The sequence below is a fragment of the Ictalurus furcatus genome, chromosome 11 (genome assembly GCF_023375685.1).
Source record: "Ictalurus furcatus strain D&B chromosome 11, Billie_1.0, whole genome shotgun sequence".
Lineage (NCBI taxonomy): Eukaryota > Metazoa > Chordata > Actinopteri > Siluriformes > Ictaluridae > Ictalurus > Ictalurus furcatus.
In genome coordinates this window covers 10,179,648-10,197,682 of record NC_071265.1, presented here as the reverse complement: position 1 = coordinate 10,197,682, position 18,035 = coordinate 10,179,648, and the positions used below count along the sequence as shown (strand labels likewise).

At 49.3% G+C, this 18,035-nt stretch overlaps 1 protein-coding gene across 18 annotated transcripts in view; it reads left to right on the top strand.

Annotated features, from left to right (window-relative positions):
• Positions 1-18,035, top strand: part of dlg1a (discs large MAGUK scaffold protein 1a) — a 154,139-nt gene that overhangs the window by 54,139 nt on the left and 81,965 nt on the right. The window lies entirely within an intron of this gene.

The following is an 18,035-nucleotide window of genomic DNA, read 5'->3' as shown; positions in this document are numbered from 1 at the left end:
CACTGAACTACCTGCAGCGCAGCACACCAACATTTTAGCCATTCACGCTGCTTCTGTTCTCTTGTCTGCTCTAGGGCTGTCAAATTAAATTTGAAATTAAGATTTTTATTAAAGATACAAATGCACATTTGAATGCAAAAACTGTGCGCATTCAAATTTAAGCTGTGTAGCTAGCACCAGCACCGATTTTAATTTAAACATACTGTTGAAAAAATTACACGCAAGATATTAACAATAGACTAACAATGTTTTTAGAACAAGACAAATCTAGAAAGAATAGTTCTAGTGTTTCAAATGATCCAGTCGTAGTCAATAATGTCGGGGTTTGAGCCGCTTAAGCTGCGTGAGCAATTATTTCTGGGACAATATATTGTCCAACAAAAGTAGTTATCGTGACTGGCCTAGTCCCTTCCTGGGTATATTCCTGCCTTGTACCCAGCATTCCTGGGACAGGCTCTGGATCCACCGATCCAACATGAACACGATAAAATGGCTACTGAAAATAAATGATTGAATACATAAATTGCACTGTATCACATTGGATTTCATCCCTCTGTAACGTATATAGTAGTAGGCATGACTTGGAGTAACATTTTCCTTCAATCCGTGGCAAAATTGCATCACATCCAAACAGTGTTGCGTACCTCAGTATAAATGGATAGGATATATCTAACCATAAGATAGATATGTGTGTGATTGGCCTGATGTTATTGTTTCTTATTTTACTCAAGGTATTATAGGTTCAAGATGTTTTATTCACATTTATGAATAAAAATATATGTTCGACTGACACCATCTTGATCAGTGCAGTTGGCAGTTCAGCTCATGGCAAAGTCTGAATTGAAATGCCCTTGCAGGTTGACATGTATTGAATCTGACATGTTTTAAGGGCTTTAGGTACCTTAACAATGGAGCCAGAGTGGACTAGTGAACCGCAAGTAGGTAAGAAGAGACACTGCGGTGTGGCAGTGAATCTAATCCACTCATGCTGTGACTGTGAAGCTGCTCCATGATACTGTCAGACATTCTGTTGAACGAGGGTTTGGACTCACAACTCTAGCTCTATATCTGGTACTGTGGAGATAAAAAAAAATCTGGCTATACGACTATTAACTGGTTTTTATTTCTTATCTGAAACTATTACCACATTTTAATCTGTCAGTCATCTATATAAAACCAGCAAAGCAATATATTTGAATATTCTGTTTGGAAAGCAGTGAGTCCATTCTTCATCTGCCATCTTTTAATGGATATTTACTTAATTAATAGGCATGCATCAATACCTTGTTTTTCAGACCAAAGACAAGTATGAGTATATGTCAACACAGATACTGATACCGAAATGAGTACCTTACTTAAGGAACGTTCACACATACAGCAATTTAATTGCTGCAAGTCGCCAGTTGCTGTACTATGAAGTTGGCAGTAGGCGTTCCTACTACTGGTTGCCATAGTAACATTTGTCAGTTTCAATCTGGTTCAAAGTTCCACTTTGGGCAACAAACCAGTTTTGTTGCCGGTAAAATTAAACATTCTGGAGGAAGAGTGTTTATAAATAAAATTCACCTGTGTGTGTGTGTGTGTGTGTGTGTGTGTGTGTGTGTGTGTGTGTGTGTGTGTGTGTGTGTCTGTGTCTGTGTCTGTGTATGTATATGTGTATATACATTGCGGTCATCTATCTGCGGTGACTATGCATTGTTAATTTGAAGCAAAAGACTTCTTGCCACCAGTATGAGCTGAATAAGTAAACATTTTGCCCAAGATATGTAGATAAAATTGAAAAGAGGCTTGTAATCAGTGCATAATACAAACCATTGGTTGTAAGAAAAGAATATAGACCCATTAATTTTAATTATATTAATGTATATATCTGCATGTTCAATATTCAAGTATATAGTACTTTAATTATACTACTGTACATATCTGCATGTTCAATATTCAAGTATATAGTACTTTTATATGAATATTTATAGGTATTTAGAGTAGCGCCTGGTGCTATAATACTCAGAAATTAATAGGTAATAATTTAAAGCTTTGTAGTGTTGGTATTATGACTGCCAGATCTACTGTAATACTTGAGACTAAGATCCATCCATATTTGGCAGGACATTGACTTTTGGGTAAGTGTTGAATAATTTATGACTTGTCTGTTCTTTTCAGTTAAATGCGCTTGTATTTATTGGAGGAGCTGGGTAGTACTTGCCTCTATTATGTTGTTTTTTAGAATTGCATGCAATTCAATGCACTGTGTAAAAACAAGGCTCTTGTACAAATCTGCCAGTTTCACGTAATTTATAGTGTACTATATCACATACTTACCTATTATATGTTTAGTACTTGTATACTGTTAAAAAAAATCTACTGAATTGCTTATCCATATTGGAGATGATGTTTAAATACAAGTAGACTCAGACGCTTGAGCCCTATTATATGTGGTATTATGGCAATACCTTAACAATAAAAATAGGTGTTTTGGGGGTTTCCCCTCAGTATAGTGCTAGACAGGGATAGACATATGTGAACAAAAGACGATGCTTAATAATGTGGGTTCCCTCACATACTCCTGCAGCTGAATATATCAGATCATGCGTGGCAGTTTGAGGTCATCATGATGACTGTGCAGCAGAGAGCAAGCAGGGGGTTTTGCTCATTAATGCAGTGTTTCCCACCTCAGCTCTATAACACACTCATTTATCAGTGAGTTTCTTCACATCCACTTGCCTTTTGGCTGCCTTCTAGAGGAAGGCCAGACTTGCCCCGTACGCCGCAGCACTGATTTATACTGTCAGGTTTCTGGTACACATATCACTGTCAGAAAGTAGGCCTTGGGAGAGAGCTCAAAAAATAGTTTCTGTGCCTCAGATGGGGTGTATGTTTTTGAACAGATACTCAAAGCCAACTTGCAGTCGGTGTTTACTTTGGATGCATGTTAATAAATCTTTATGTTCTGTTTGTGTCTGAAAGGCCCATTTTTAAATGTTTGGAGTCGGGGCAGTGGTGGCTCAGTGGTTAATGCCCTGGGATACTGCTCAGATGGTTGTGAGTTCAAGCCCTGTCACTGCCAAGCTCAAAGGGTGGCACTCTTAACCCTCTCTGCTCCAGGGGTGCTGTATCATGGCTGAACCTGTGCTCTGACCCTGGATTCCTAACAATATGCAGGAAAGAATTTCATGTAGCGCATTTGTATATGCGAAAATAAAAGCTGTCTTTTGCTTGGTTTCTCCAGTGGACTTGAATTAATGATGTTACGGGTAGTAATTGTAAATGTTCAACCCATTTTCACCCTAGAGGAAGAAGGTGTTGTAGTAGTAATAGTAGTAGTAGTAGTAATAATAATAATAATAATAATAATAATAATAATAATAATAATAATAATAGTAGTAATAGTAATAATAATAACAGGGGTTTTCCTAGGTTTTGGTGGTTGGGGGAGTTTTACATTACACAATTTTAAGTTATTGAAAGTTTTTATCAAGTTGTTGTTTTACCATTATCCTTCCTATATTTGTGAAGGAAAGCTGGAAACACTTATTGTACTTGCAGTCAAAAGTCTATTTATTTCACCAAATAATATGTTTGAGATGTAATGAAAATGTATGTGGACCCATTAAAATATGTATCACCTTTAAATGATGTTTCAACCATTTTTTTTGAAGTAGTCAGCACCTCTTTTACATAATAATCCTAGCATTGTTTTTTATATTCTATAAAAACACTTTAAGCAGCGGTTTTCATCAGAAAAAAACATTACTTGTGAACATAGCCTAAGTTTGTTTAGTTACCATGCCATGTTCAATACTAATGTTAGTTCAGTCAAGGTATATTTATCTAACGTATATACTTCATTTATTCTTTGTTGAGGTTTACCTTATCGATGGTTTGCAACTTTTCTGAGTCAATGGTTGTAACTAGAGTTGCAACAACTAATCGATAATAATCGATTATGAAAATCGTTGTCAACGAATCTCATTATCGATTAGTTGGTCTGCACAGGGCGTGGGGTAAATTTACTCATTAAGTTACTTCTGTTCCAGAAACATGCATCGGAGAGTAAATAATAAAGTTATGTCCCAAATAACGTACTATACACTTACACTCTATACTATTTACTCTACCGTCTAGTGTATGAATTTTAGAAGGGTAGTATCATCTCAAATGGAACACTAGCTCCACAAATACACTTAGGCCTAAGCCTTTCTATGGTAGGGAAAACCCTAAATAATAAGTGTTTCCGCCTCACCTTAGCTTAGGATAGCCTCAGTTCCACTCAGGTTACTGTCTGTGTAGATTTGTCTTCTTCTCCCTGTGCCCATGTGGGTTTCTTCCAGGTTCTCTGGTTTGCTCCCACATCCCAAAAGCATTTCAATAGGTGGTAATCAAATTTGCCCTTAGGTGTGAATGTATATGTGCATGGTGCACTGCAATGGACTAGTGTCCCATTCAGGTTGTGTCACACCCAGTTTCCAGATGAGTGAGTGAGTATGAGTGAGTGAGTGGGTGGGTGAGTATGAGTGAGTGAGTGGGTGGGTGAGTATGGGTGAGTGAGTAGGTGGGTGAGTATGAGTGGGTGGGTTGGTGAGTATGAGTGAGTGGGTGGGTGGGTGGGTGAGTGGGTGAGTATGAGTGAGTGGGTGGGTGAATATGAGTGAGTGGGTGGGTGAGTATCAGTGGGTGAGTATGAGTGGGTGGGTTGGTGAGTATGAGTGAGTGGGTGGGTGAGTATGAGTGAGTGAGTGGGTGGGTGAGTATGGGTGGGTGGGTGGGTGAGTGGGTGAGTATGAGTGAGTGGGTGGGTGAATATGAGTGAGTGGGAGGGTGAGTATGAGTGAGTATGAGTGAATGAGTGTGTGGGTGAGTATGAGTGAGTGAGTAGATGGGTGAGTATGAGTGAGTGGGTGGGTGAGTATGAGTGAGTGGGTGGGTGAGTATGAGTGGGTGGGTGAGTATGAGTGAGTGGGTGGGTGAGTATGAGTGGGTGGGTGAGTATGAGTGAGTGGGTGGGTGAGTATGAGTGGGTGGGTGAGTATGAGTGAGTGGGTGGGTGAGTATGAGTGGGTGGGTGGGTGAGTATCAGTGAGTGAGTAGGTGGGTGAGTATGAGTGGGTGGGTGGGTGAGTATGAGTGAGTGAGTAGGTGGGTGAGTATGAGTGGGTGGGTTGGTGAGTATGAGTGGGTGGGTTGGTGAGTATGAGTGGGTGGGTTGGTGAGTATGAGTGGGTGGGTGAGTATGAGTGAGTGGGTGGGTGAGTATGAGTGAGTGGGTGGGTGAGTATCAGTGGGTGAGTATGAGTGGGTGGGTTGGTGAGTATGAGTGAGTGGGTGGGTGAGTATGAGTGAGTGAGTGGGTGGGTGAGTATGGGTGGGTGGGTGGGTGAGTGGGTGAGTATGAGTGAGTGGGTGGGTGAATATGAGTGAGTGGGAGGGTGAGTATGAGTGAATGAGTGTGTGGGTGAGTATGAGTGAGTGAGTAGATGGCTGAGTATGAGTGAGTAGATGGGTGAGTATGAGTGAGTGGGTGGGTGAGTATGAGTGAGTGAGTAGGTGGGTGAGTATGAGTGAGTGAGTAGGTGGGTGAGTATGAGTGGGTGGGTGGGTGAGTATGAGTGAGTGAGTAGGTGGGTGAGTATGAGTGAGTGAGTAGGTGGGTGAGTATGAGTGGGTGGGTTGGTGAGTATGAGTGAGTGAGTAGGTGGGTGAGTATGAGTGGGTGGGTTGGTGAGTATGAGTGGGTGGGTTGGTGAGTATGAGTGGGTGGGTGAGTATGAGTGAGTGGGTGGGTGAGTATGAGTGAGTGGGTGGGTGAGTATCAGTGGGTGAGTATGAGTGGGTGGGTTGGTGAGTATGAGTGAGTGGGTGGGTGAGTATGAGTGAGTGAGTGGGTGGGTGAGTGTGGGTGGGTGGGTGAGTGGGTGGGTGAATATGAGTGAGTGGGAGGGTGAGTATGAGTGAGTATGAGTGAATGAGTGTGTGGGTGAGTATGAGTGAGTGAGTAGATGGGTGAGTATGAGTGAGTGGGTGGGTGAGTATGAGTGAGTAGGTGGGTGAGTATGAGTGAGTAGGTGGGTGGGTGAGTATGAGTGAGTGAGTAGGTGGGTGAGTATGAGTGAGTGAGTAGGTGGGTGAGTATGAGTGGGTGGGTGGGTGAGTATGAGTGAGTGAGTAGGTGGGTGAGTATGAGTGAGTGAGTAGGTGGGTGGGTGAGTGTGGGTGGGTGGGTGAGTGGGTGGGTGAATATGAGTGAGTGGGAGGGTGAGTATGAGTGAGTATGAGTGAATGAGTGTGTGGGTGAGTATGAGTGAGTGAGTAGATGGGTGAGTATGAGTGAGTGGGTGGGTGAGTATGAGTGAGTGGGTGGGTGAGTATGAGTGAGTAGGTGGGTGAGTATGAGTGAGTAGGTGGGTGGGTGAGTATGAGTGAGTGAGTAGGTGGGTGAGTATGAGTGGGTGGGTGGGTGAGTATGAGTGAGTGAGTAGGTGGGTGAGTATGAGTGGGTGGGTTGGTGAGTATGAGTGGGTGGGTTGGTGAGTATGAGTGGGTGGGTGAGTATGAGTGAGTGGGTGGGTGGGTGAGTATGAGTGAGTGGGTGGGTGAGTGAGTGAGTGGGTGGGTGAGTGAGTGAGTGGGTGGGTGAGTATGAGTGAGTGAGTGGGTGGGTGAGTATGAGTGAATGAGTGGGTGGGTGAGTATGAGTGAGTGAGTAGGTGGGTGAGTATGAGTGAGTGAGTGGGTGAGTGAGTATGAGTGAGTGAGTAGGTGGGTGAGTATGAGTGAGTGGGTGGGTGAGTATGAGTGAGTGGGTGGGTGAGTATCAGTGGGTGAGTATGAGTGGGTGGGTTGGTGAGTATGAGTGAGTGGGTGGGTGAGTATGAGTGGGTGGGTGGGTGAGTATGAGTGAATTAGTGGGTGGGTGAGTGGGTGGGTGGGTGAGTATCAGTGAGTGAGTAGGTGGGTGAGTATCAGTGAGTGAGTAGGTGGGTGGGTGAGAGTGAGTGAGTAGGTGGGTGAATATGAGTGTGTAGGTGGGTGAGTGAGTGTGAGTGAGTGAGTGGGTGGGTGAGTATGAGTGAATGAGTGTGTGAGTGAGTATGAGTGAGTGAGTGGGTGGGTGAGTATGAGTGAGTGGGTGGGTGAGTATGAGTGTGAGTGAGTGGGTGGGTGAGTATGAGTGAGTGGGAGGGTGAGTATGAGTGAGTGGGTGGGTGAGTATGAGTGAGTGAGTAGGTGGGTGAGTATGAGTGAGTGGGTGGGTGAGTATGAGTGAGTGGGTGGGTGAGTATGAGTGGGTGGGTGGGTGAATATCAGTGAGTGAGTAGGTGGGTGAGTATGAGTGAGTAAGTAGGTGGGTGGGTGAGAGTGAGTGAGTAGGTGGGTGAATATGAGTGAGTAGGTGGGTGAGTATGAGTGAGTGGGTGGGTGAGTATGAGTGAGTGGGTGGGTGAGTATGAGTGAGTGGGAGGGTGAGTATGAGTGAGTGAGTAGGTGGGTGAGTATGAGTGAGTAGGTGGGTGAGTATCAGTGAGTGAGTGGGAGGGTGAGTATGAGTGAGTGGGTGGGTGGGTGAGTATGAGTGAGTGGGTGGGTGGGTGAGTATGAGTGAGTGAGTAGGTGGGTGAGTATGAGTGAGTGGGTGGGTGAGTATGAGTGAGTGGGTGGGTGAGTATGAGTGGGTGGGTGGGTGAATATCAGTGAGTGAGTAGGTGGGTGAGTATGAGTGAGTGGGTGGGTGAGTATGAGTGGGTGGGTGGGTGAATATCAGTGAGTGAGTAGGTGGGTGAGTATGAGTGAGTAAGTAGGTGGGTGGGTGAGAGTGAGTGAGTAGGTGGGTGAATATGAGTGAGTAGGTGGGTGAGTATGAGTGAGTGGGTGGGTGAGTATGAGTGTGAGTGAGTGGGTGGGTGAGTATGAGTGAGTGGGTGGGTGAGTATGAGTGAGTGGGAGGGTGAGTATGAGTGAGTGAGTAGGTGGGTGAGTATGAGTGAGTAGGTGGGTGAGTATCAGTGAGTGAGTGGGAGGGTGAGTATGAGTGAGTGGGTGGGTGGGTGAGTATGAGTGAGTGAGTAGGTGGGTGAGTATGAGTGAGTGGGTGGGTGAGTATGAGTGAGTGGGTGGGTGAGTATGAGTGGGTGGGTGGGTGAATATCAGTGAGTGAGTAGGTGGGTGAGTATGAGTGAGTGAGTAGGTGGGTGGGTGAGAGTGAGTGAGTAGGTGGGTGAATATGAGTGAGTAGGTGGGTGAATATGAGTGAGTAGGTGGGTGAGTATGAGTGAGTGGGTGGGTGAGTATGAGTGAGTGGGAGGGTGAGTATGAGTGAGTGGGTGGGTGGGTGAGTATGAGTGAGTGAGTAGGTGGGTGAGTATGAGTGAGTAGGTGGGTGAGTATCAGTGAGTGAGTAGGTGGGTGAATATGAGTGTGTAGGTGGGTGAGTATGAGTGGGTGGGTGAGTATGAGTGAATGAGTGTGTGGGTGAGTGTGAGTGAGTGAGTAGGTGGGTGAGTGAGTGAGTGGGTGGGTGAGTATGAGTGTGTGTGAGTGAGTGGGTGGGTGAGTATGAGTGAGTGGGAGGGTGAGTATGAGTGAGTATGAGTGAATGAGTGTGTGGGTGAGTATGAGTGAGTGAGTAGATGGGTGAGTATGAGTGAGTGGGTGGGTGAGTATGAGTGAGTGGGTGGGTGAGTATGAGCGAGTGGGTGGGTGGGTGAGTATGAGTGAGTGGGTGGGTGGGTGAGTATCAGTGAGTGAGTAGGTGGGTGAGTATGAGTGGGTGGGTGGGTGAGTATGAGTGAGTGAGTAGGTGGGTGAGTATGAGTGAGTGAGTAGGTGGGTGAGTATGACTGAGTGAGTATGAGTGAGTGTGAGTGAGTGAGTGGGTGGGTGAGTATGAGTGAATGAGTGTGTGGGTGAGTATGAGTGAGTGAGTAGGTGGGTGAGTGAGTGAGTGGGTGGGTGAGTATGAGTGTGTGTGAGTGAGTGGGTGGGTGAGTATGAGTGAGTGGGAGGGTGAGTATGAGTGAGTATGAGTGAATGAGTGTGTGGGTGAGTATGAGTGAGTGAGTAGATGGGTGAGTATGAGTGAGTGGGTGGGTGAGTATGAGTGGGTGGGTGAGTATGAGCGAGTGGGTGGGTGGGTGAGTATGAGTGAGTGGGTGGGTGGGTGAGTATCAGTGAGTGAGTAGGTGGGTGAGTATGAGTGGGTGGGTGGGTGAGTATGAGTGAGTGAGTAGGTGGGTGAGTATGACTGAGTGAGTATGAGTGAGTATGAGTGAGTATGAGTGAGTGTGAGTGAGTGAGTGGGTGGGTGAGTATGAGTGAATGAGTGTGTGGGTGAGTATGAGTGAGTGAGTGGGTGGGTGAGTATGAGTGAGTGGGTGGGTGAGTATGAGTGTGAGTGAGTGGGTGGGTGAGTATGAGTGAGTGGGAGGGTGAGTATGAGTGAGTGGGTGGGTGGGTGAGTATGAGTGAGTGAGTAGGTGGGTGAGTATGAGTGAGTGGGTGGGTGAGTATGAGTGAGTGGGTGGGTGAGTATGAGTGGGTGGGTGGGTGAATATCAGTGAGTGAGTAGGTGGGTGAGTGTGAGTGAGTGAGTAGGTGGGTGGGTGAGAGTGAGTGAGTAGGTGGGTGAATATGAGTGTGTAGGTGGGTGAGTATGAGTGGGTGGGTGAGTATGAGTGAATGAGTGTGTGGGTGAGTATGAGTGAGTGAGTAGGTGGGTGAGTGAGTGAGTGGGTGGGTGAGTATGAGTGTGTGTGAGTGAGTGGGTGGGTGAGTATGAATGAGTGGGAGGGTGAGTATGAGTGAGTATGAGTGAATGAGTGTGTGGGTGAGTATGAGTGAGTGAGTAGATGGGTGAGTATGAGTGAGTGGGTGGGTGAGTATGAGTGAGTGGGTGGGTGAGTATGAGCGAGTGGGTGGGTGGGTGAGTATGAGTGAGTGGGTGGGTGGGTGAGTATCAGTGAGTGAGTAGGTGGGTGAGTATGAGTGGGTGGGTGGGTGAGTATGAGTGAGTGAGTAGGTGGGTGAGTATGAGTGAGTGTGAGTGAGTGAGTGGGTGGGTGAGTATGAGTGTGTGGGTGAGTATGAGTGAGTGAGTAGGTGGGTGAGTATGAGTGAGTGGGTGGGTGAGTATGAGTGTGTGTGAGTGAGTGGGTGGGTGAGTATGAGTGAGTCGGAGGGTGAGTATGAGTGAGTATGAGTGAATGAGTGTGTGGGTGAGTATGAGTGAATGAGTAGATGGGTGAGTATGAGCGAGTGGGTGGGTGAGTATGAGCGAGTGGGTGGGTGAGTATGAGCGAGTGGGTGGGTGAGTATGAGCGGGTGGGTGGGTGAGTATGAGCGAGTGGGTGGGTGAGTATGAGCGAGTGGGTGGGTGAGTATGAGCGGGTGGGTGGGTGAGTATGAGCGGGTGGGTGGGTGAGTATGAGCGAGTGGGTGGGTGAGTATGAGCGAGTGGATGGGTGAGTATGAGTGAGTGGGTGGGTGGGTGAGTATCAGTGAGTGAGTAGGTGGGTGAGTATGAGTGGGTGGGTGGGTGAGTATGAGTGAGTGAGTAGGTGGGTGAGTATGAGTGAGTGAGTAGGTGGGTGAGTATGAGTGGGTGGGTTGGTGAGTATGAGTGGGTGGGTGGGTGAGTATGAGTGAGTGGGTGGGTGGGTGAGTATGAGTGAGTGGGTGGGTGAGTGTGAGTGGGTGGGTGGGTGAGTGTGAGTGAGTGGGTGGGTGGGTGAGTATGAGTGAGTGAGTAGATGGGTGAGTATGAGTGAGTGGGTGGGTGAGTATGAGTGAGTGGGTGGGTGAGTATGAGCGAGTGGGTGGGTGGGTGAGTATGAGTGAGTGGGTGGGTGGGTGAGTATCAGTGAGTGAGTAGGTGGGTGAGTATGAGTGGGTGGGTGGGTGAGTATGAGTGAGTGAGTAGGTGGGTGAGTATGACTGAGTGAGTATGAGTGAGTGTGAGTGAGTGAGTGGGTGGGTGAGTATGAGTGAATGAGTGTGTGGGTGAGTATGAGTGAGTGAGTGGGTGGGTGAGTATGAGTGAGTGGGTGGGTGAGTATGAGTGTGAGTGAGTGGGTGGGTGAGTATGAGTGAGTGGGAGGGTGAGTATGAGTGAGTGGGTGGGTGGGTGAGTATGAGTGAGTGAGTAGGTGGGTGAGTATGAGTGAGTGGGTGGGTGAGTATGAGTGAGTGGGTGGGTGAGTATGAGTGGGTGGGTGGGTGAATATCAGTGAGTGAGTAGGTGGGTGAGTGTGAGTGAGTGAGTAGGTGGGTGGGTGAGAGTGAGTGAGTAGGTGGGTGAATATGAGTGTGTAGGTGGGTGAGTATGAGTGGGTGGGTGGGTGAGTGTGAGTGAGTGGGTGGGTGGGTGAGTATGAGTGAGTAAGTGGGTGGGTGAGTATGAGTGAGTGGGTGGGTGGGTGAGTATGAGTGAGTGAGTAGGTGGGTGAGTATGAGTGAGTGGGTGGGTGAGTATGAGTGTGTGTGAGTGAGTGGGTGGGTGAGTATGAGTGTGTGTGAGTGAGTGGGTGGGTGAGTATGAGTGAGTGGGAGGGTGAGTATGAGTGAGTATGAGTGAATGAGTGTGTGGGTGAGTATGAGTGAGTGAGTAGATGGGTGAGTATGAGTGAGTGGGTGGGTGAGTATGAGTGAGTGGGTGGGTGAGTATGAGTGAGTGGGTGGGTGGGTGAGTATGAGTGAGTGAGTAGGTGGGTGGGTGAGTGTGGGTGGGTGGGTGAGTGGGTGGGTGAATATGAGTGAGTGGGAGGGTGAGTATGAGTGAGTATGAGTGAATGAGTGTGTGGGTGAGTATGAGTGAGTGAGTAGATGGGTGAGTATGAGTGAGTGGGTGGGTGAGTATGAGTGAGTGGGTGGGTGAGTATGAGTGAGTAGGTGGGTGAGTATGAGTGAGTAGGTGGGTGGGTGAGTATGAGTGAGTGAGTAGGTGGGTGAGTATGAGTGAGTGAGTAGGTGGGTGAGTATGAGTGGGTGGGTGGGTGAGTATGAGTGAGTGAGTAGGTGGGTGAGTATGAGTGAGTGAGTAGGTGGGTGAGTATGAGTGAGTGAGTAGGTGGGTGGGTGAGTGTGGGTGGGTGGGTGAGTGGGTGGGTGAATATGAGTGAGTGGGAGGGTGAGTATGAGTGAGTATGAGTGAATGAGTGTGTGGGTGAGTATGAGTGAGTGAGTAGATGGGTGAGTATGAGTGAGTGGGTGGGTGAGTATGAGTGAGTGGGTGGGTGAGTATGAGTGAGTAGGTGGGTGAGTATGAGTGAGTAGGTGGGTGGGTGAGTATGAGTGAGTGAGTAGGTGGGTGAGTATGAGTGAGTGAGTAGGTGGGTGAGTATGAGTGGGTGGGTGGGTGAGTATGAGTGAGTGAGTAGGTGGGTGAGTATGAGTGAGTGAGTAGGTGGGTGAGTATGAGTGGGTGGGTTGGTGAGTATGAGTGGGTGGGTTGGTGAGTATGAGTGGGTGGGTGGGTGAGTATGAGTGAGTGGGTGGGTGGGTGAGTATGAGTGAGTGGGTGGGTGAGTGAGTGGGTGGGTGAGTGAGTGAGTGGGTGGGTGAGTATGAGTGAATGAGTGGGTGGGTGAGTATGAGTGAATGAGTGGGTGGGTGAGTATGAGTGAGTGAGTAGGTGGGTGAGTATGAGTGAGTGAGTGGGTGAGTGAGTATGAGTGGGTGGGTGAGTATGAGTGAGTGAGTAGGTGGGTGAGTATGAGTGAGTGGGTGGGTGAGTATGAGTGAGTGGGTGGGTGAGTATCAGTGGGTGAGTATGAGTGGGTGGGTTGGTGAGTATGAGTGAGTGGGTGGGTGAGTATGAGTGGGTGGGTGGGTGAGTATGAGTGAATTAGTGGGTGGGTGAGTGGGTGGGTGGGTGAGTATCAGTGAGTGAGTAGGTGGGTGAGTATCAGTGAGTGAGTAGGTGGGTGGGTGAGAGTGAGTGAGTAGGTGGGTGAATATGAGTGTGTAGGTGGGTGAGTGAGTGTGAGTGAGTGAGTGGGTGGGTGAGTATGAGTGAATGAGTGTGTGAGTGAGTATGAGTGAGTGAGTGGGTGGGTGAGTATGAGTGAGTGGGTGGGTGAGTATGAGTGTGAGTGAGTGGGTGGGTGAGTATGAGTGAGTGGGAGGGTGAGTATGAGTGAGTGGGTGGGTGGGTGAGTATGAGTGAGTGAGTAGGTGGGTGAGTATGAGTGAGTGGGTGGGTGAGTATGAGTGAGTGGGTGGGTGAGTATGAGTGGGTGGGTGGGTGAATATCAGTGAGTGAGTAGGTGGGTGAGTATGAGTGAGTAAGTAGGTGGGTGGGTGAGAGTGAGTGAGTAGGTGGGTGAATATGAGTGAGTAGGTGGGTGAGTATGAGTGAGTGGGTGGGTGAGTATGAGTGTGAGTGAGTGGGTGGGTGAGTATGAGTGAGTGGGTGGGTGAGTATGAGTGAGTGGGAGGGTGAGTATGAGTGAGTGAGTAGGTGGGTGAGTATGAGTGAGTAGGTGGGTGAGTATCAGTGAGTGAGTGGGAGGGTGAGTATGAGTGAGTGGGTGGGTGGGTGAGTATGAGTCAGTGAGTAGGTGGGTGAGTATGAGTGAGTGGGTGGGTGAGTATGAGTGAGTGGGTGGGTGAGTATGAGTGGGTGGGTGGGTGAATATCAGTGAGTGAGTAGGTGGGTGAGTATGAGTGAGTGAGTAGGTGGGTGGGTGAGAGTGAGTGAGTAGGTGGGTGAATATGAGTGAGTAGGTGGGTGAATATGAGTGAGTAGGTGGGTGAGTATGAGTGAGTGGGTGGGTGAGTATGAGTGTGAGTGAGTGGGTGGGTGAGTATGAGTGAGTGGGAGGGTGAGTATGAGTGAGTGGGTGGGTGGGTGAGTATGAGTGAGTGAGTAGGTGGGTGAGTATGAGTGAGTAGGTGGGTGAGTATCAGTGAGTGAGTAGGTGGGTGAATATGAGTGTGTAGGTGGGTGAGTGAGTGTGAGTGAGTGAGTGGGTGGGTGAGTATGAGTGAATGAGTGTGTGGGTGAGTATGAGTGAGTGAGTGGGTGGGTGAGTATGAGTGAGTGGGTGGGTGAGTATGAGTGTGAGTGAGTGGGTGGGTGAGTATGAGTGAGTGGGAGGGTGAGTATGAGTGAGTGGGTGGGTGGGTGAGTATGAGTGAGTGAGTAGGTGGGTGAGTATGAGTGAGTGGGTGGGTGAGTATGAGTGAGTGGGTGGGTGAGTATGAGTGGGTGGGTGGGTGAATATCAGTGAGTGAGTAGGTGGGTGAGTGTGAGTGAGTGAGTAGGTGGGTGGGTGAGAGTGAGTGAGTAGGTGGGTGAATATGAGTGTGTAGGTGGGTGAGTATGAGTGGGTGGGTGAGTATGAGTGAATGAGTGTGTGGGTGAGTATGAGTGAGTGAGTAGGTGGGTGAGTGAGTGAGTGGGTGGGTGAGTATGAGTGTGTGTGAGTGAGTGGGTGGGTGAGTATGAGTGAGTGGGAGGGTGAGTATGAGTGAGTATGAGTGAATGAGTGTGTGGGTGAGTATGAGTGAGTGAGTAGATGGGTGAGTATGAGTGAGTGGGTGGGTGAGTATGAGTGAGTGGGTGGGTGAGTATGAGCGAGTGGGTGGGTGGGTGAGTATGAGTGAGTGGGTGGGTGGGTGAGTATCAGTGAGTGAGTAGGTGGGTGAGTATGAGTGGGTGGGTGGGTGAGTATGAGTGAGTGAGTAGGTGGGTGAGTATGACTGAGTGAGTATGAGTGAGTGTGAGTGAGTGAGTGTGTGGGTGAGTATGAGTGAGTGAGTAGGTGGGTGAGTATGAGTGAGTGGGTGGGTGAGTATGAGTGTGTGTGAGTGAGTGGGTGGGTGAGTATGAGTGAGTCGGAGGGTGAGTATGAGTGAGTATGAGTGAATGAGTGTGTGGGTGAGTATGAGTGAGTGAGTAGATGGGTGAGTATGAGCGAGTGGGTGGGTGAGTATGAGCGAGTGGGTGGGTGAGTATGAGCGAGTGGGTGGGTGAGTATGAGCGGGTGGGTGGGTGAGTATGAGCGAGTGGGTGGGTGAGTATGAGCGAGCGAGTGGGTGGGTGAGTATGAGCGGGTGGGTGGGTGAGTATGAGCGGGTGGGTGGGTGAGTATGAGCGAGTGGGTGGGTGAGTATGAGCGAGTGGATGGGTGAGTATGAGTGAGTGGGTGGGTGGGTGAGTATCAGTGAGTGAGTAGGTGGGTGAGTATGAGTGGGTGGGTGGGTGAGTATGAGTGAGTGAGTAGGTGGGTGAGTATGAGTGAGTGAGTAGGTGGGTGAGTATGAGTGGGTGGGTTGGTGAGTATGAGTGGGTGGGTGGGTGAGTATGAGTGAGTGGGTGGGTGGGTGAGTATGAGTGAGTGGGTGGGTGAGTGTGAGTGAGTGGGTGGGTGGGTGAGTGTGAGTGAGTGGGTGGGTGGGTGAGTATGAGTGAGTAAGTGGGTGGGTGAGTATGAGTGAGTGGGTGGGTGGGTGAGTATGAGTGAGTGAGTAGGTGGGTGAGTATGAGTGAGTGGGTGGGTGAGTATGAGTGTGTGTGAGTGAGTGGGTGGGTGAGTATGAGTGTGTGTGAGTGAGTGGGTGGGTGAGTATGAGTGAGTGGGAGGGTGAGTATGAGTGAATGAGTGTGTGGGTGAGTATGAGTGAGTGAGTAGATGGGTGAGTATGAGTGAGTGGGTGGGTGAGTATGAGTGAGTGGGTGGGTGAGTATGAGTGAGTGGGTGGGTGAGTATGAGTGAGTGGGTGGGTGGGTGAGTATCAGTGAGTGAGTAGGTGGGTGAGTATGAGTGAGTAGGTGGGTGAGTATGAGTGAGTGGGTGGGTGAGTGTGAGTGAGTGGGTGGGTGGGTGAGTATGAGTGAGTAAGTGGGTGAGTGTGAGTGAGTGGGTGGGTGGGTGAGTATGAGTGAGTGGGTGGGTGGGTGTGTGTGAGTGAGTGGGTGGGTGAGTATGAGTGTGTGTGAGTGAGTGAGTGGGTGGGTGAGTATGAGTGAGTGGGAGGGTGAGTATGATTGAGTATGAGGGAATGAGTGTGTGGGTGAGTATGAGTGAGTGAGTAGATGGGTGAGTATGAGTGAGTGGGTGGGTGAGTATGAGTGAGTGGGTGGGTGAGTATGAGTGAGTGGGTGGGTGGGTGAGTATCAGTGAGTGAGTAGGTGGGTGAGTATGAGTGAGTGGGTGGGTGAGTATGAGTGAGTGGGTGGGTGAGTATGAGTGAGTGGGTGGGTGGGTGAGTATCAGTGAGTGAGTGGGTGGGTGAGTATGAGTGGGTGGGTGGTGAGTGAGTAGGTGGGTGAGTATGAGTGAGTGGGTGAGTGAGTGTGAGTGAGTGGGTGGGTCGGTGAGTATGAGTGAGTAAGTGGGTGAGTGTGAGTGAGTGGGTGGGTGGGTGAGTATGAGTGAGTGGGTGGGTGGGTGAGTATGAGTGAGTGAGTAGGTGGGTGAGTATGAGTGAGTGGGTGGGTGAGTATGAGTGGGTGGGTGGTGAGTGTGAGTGCGTTGGTGAGTATGAGTGAGTGCGTGGGTGGGTGGGTGAGTATGAGTGGGTGGGTTGGTGAGTATGAGTGGGTGGGTTGGTGAGTATGAGTGGGTGGGTGGGTGAGTATGAGTGAGTGGGTGGGTGGGTGAGTATGAGTGAGTGGGTGGGTGGGTGAGTATCAGTGAGTGAGTAGGTGGGTGAGTATGAGTGAGTGGGTGGGTGAGTATGAGTGGGTGGGTGGTGAGTGTGAGTAGGTGGGTGAGTATGAGTGAGTGGGTGGGTGAGTGTGAGTGAGTGGGTGGGTGGGTGAGTATGAGTGAGTAAGTGGGTGAGTGTGAGTGAGTGGGTAGGTGGGTGAGTATGAGTGGGTGGGTGGTGAGTGTGAGTGGGTGGGTGGGTGGGTGAGTATGAGTGAGTGGGTGGTGAGTGTGAGTGGGTGGGTGAGTATGAGTGAGTGCGTGGGTGGGTGGGTGAGTATGAGTGAGTGGGTGGGTGAGTGTGAGTGAGTGGGTGGGTGAGTGTGAGTGAGTGAGTGGGTGGGTGAGTATGAGTGAGTGAGTGGGTGGGTGAGTATCAGTGGGTGAGTATGAGTGGGTGGGTTGGTGAGTATGAGTGAGTGGGTGGGTGGGTGAGTATGAGTGAGTGGGTGGGTGAGTATGAGTGAATGAGTGGGTGGGTGAGTATGAGTGAGTGTGTGGGTGAGTATGAGTGAGTAGGTGGGTGAGTATGAGTGAGTGCGTAGGTGGGTGAGTATGAGTGAGTGGGTGGGTGAGTATGAGTGGGTGGGTGGTGAGTGTGAGTGGGTGGGTGAGTATGAGTGAGTGCGTGGGTGGGTGGGTGAGTATGAGTGAGTGGGTGGGTGAGTGTGAGTGAGTGGGTGGGTGAGTGTGAGTGAGTGAGTGGGTGGGTGAGTATGAGTGAGTGGGTGGGTGAGTATGAGTGAGTGAGTGGGTGGGTGAGTATCAGTGGGTGAGTATGAGTGGGTGGGTTGGTGAGTATGAGTGAGTGGGTGGGTGGGTGAGTATGAGTGAGTGGGTGGGTGAGTATGAGTGAATGAGTGGGTGGGTGAGTATGAGTGAGTGTGTGGGTGAGTATGAGTGAGTGGGTGGGTGAGTATGAGTGAGTGAGTGGGTGGGTGAGTATCAGTGGGTGAGTATGAGTGGGTGCGTTGGTGAGTATGAGTGAGTGGGTGGGTGAGTATGAGTGAGTGAGTGGGTGGGTGAGTATGAGTGAGTGGGTGGGTGGGTGAGTATGAGTGAGTGGGTGGGTGAGTATGAGTGAGTGGGTGGGTGAGTATGAGTGAATGAGTGTGTGGGTGAGTATGAGTGAGTGGGTGGGTGAGTATGAGTGAGTGAGTGGGTGGGTGAGTATCAGTGGGTGAGTATGAGTGGATGCGTTGGTGAGTATGAGTGGGTGGGTGGGTGAGTATGAGTGAGTGAGTAGGTGGGTGAGTATGAGTGAGTGGGTGGGTGGGTTGGGTGGCTGAGTGGGTTGTTGAGGTGAGGTGTGTGAGTGAATGAGAGAGAATGTTTTTGGGATCCCAAGTGGCACAGCAGTCTAATCACTGCTACTATAGACATGATAATGTA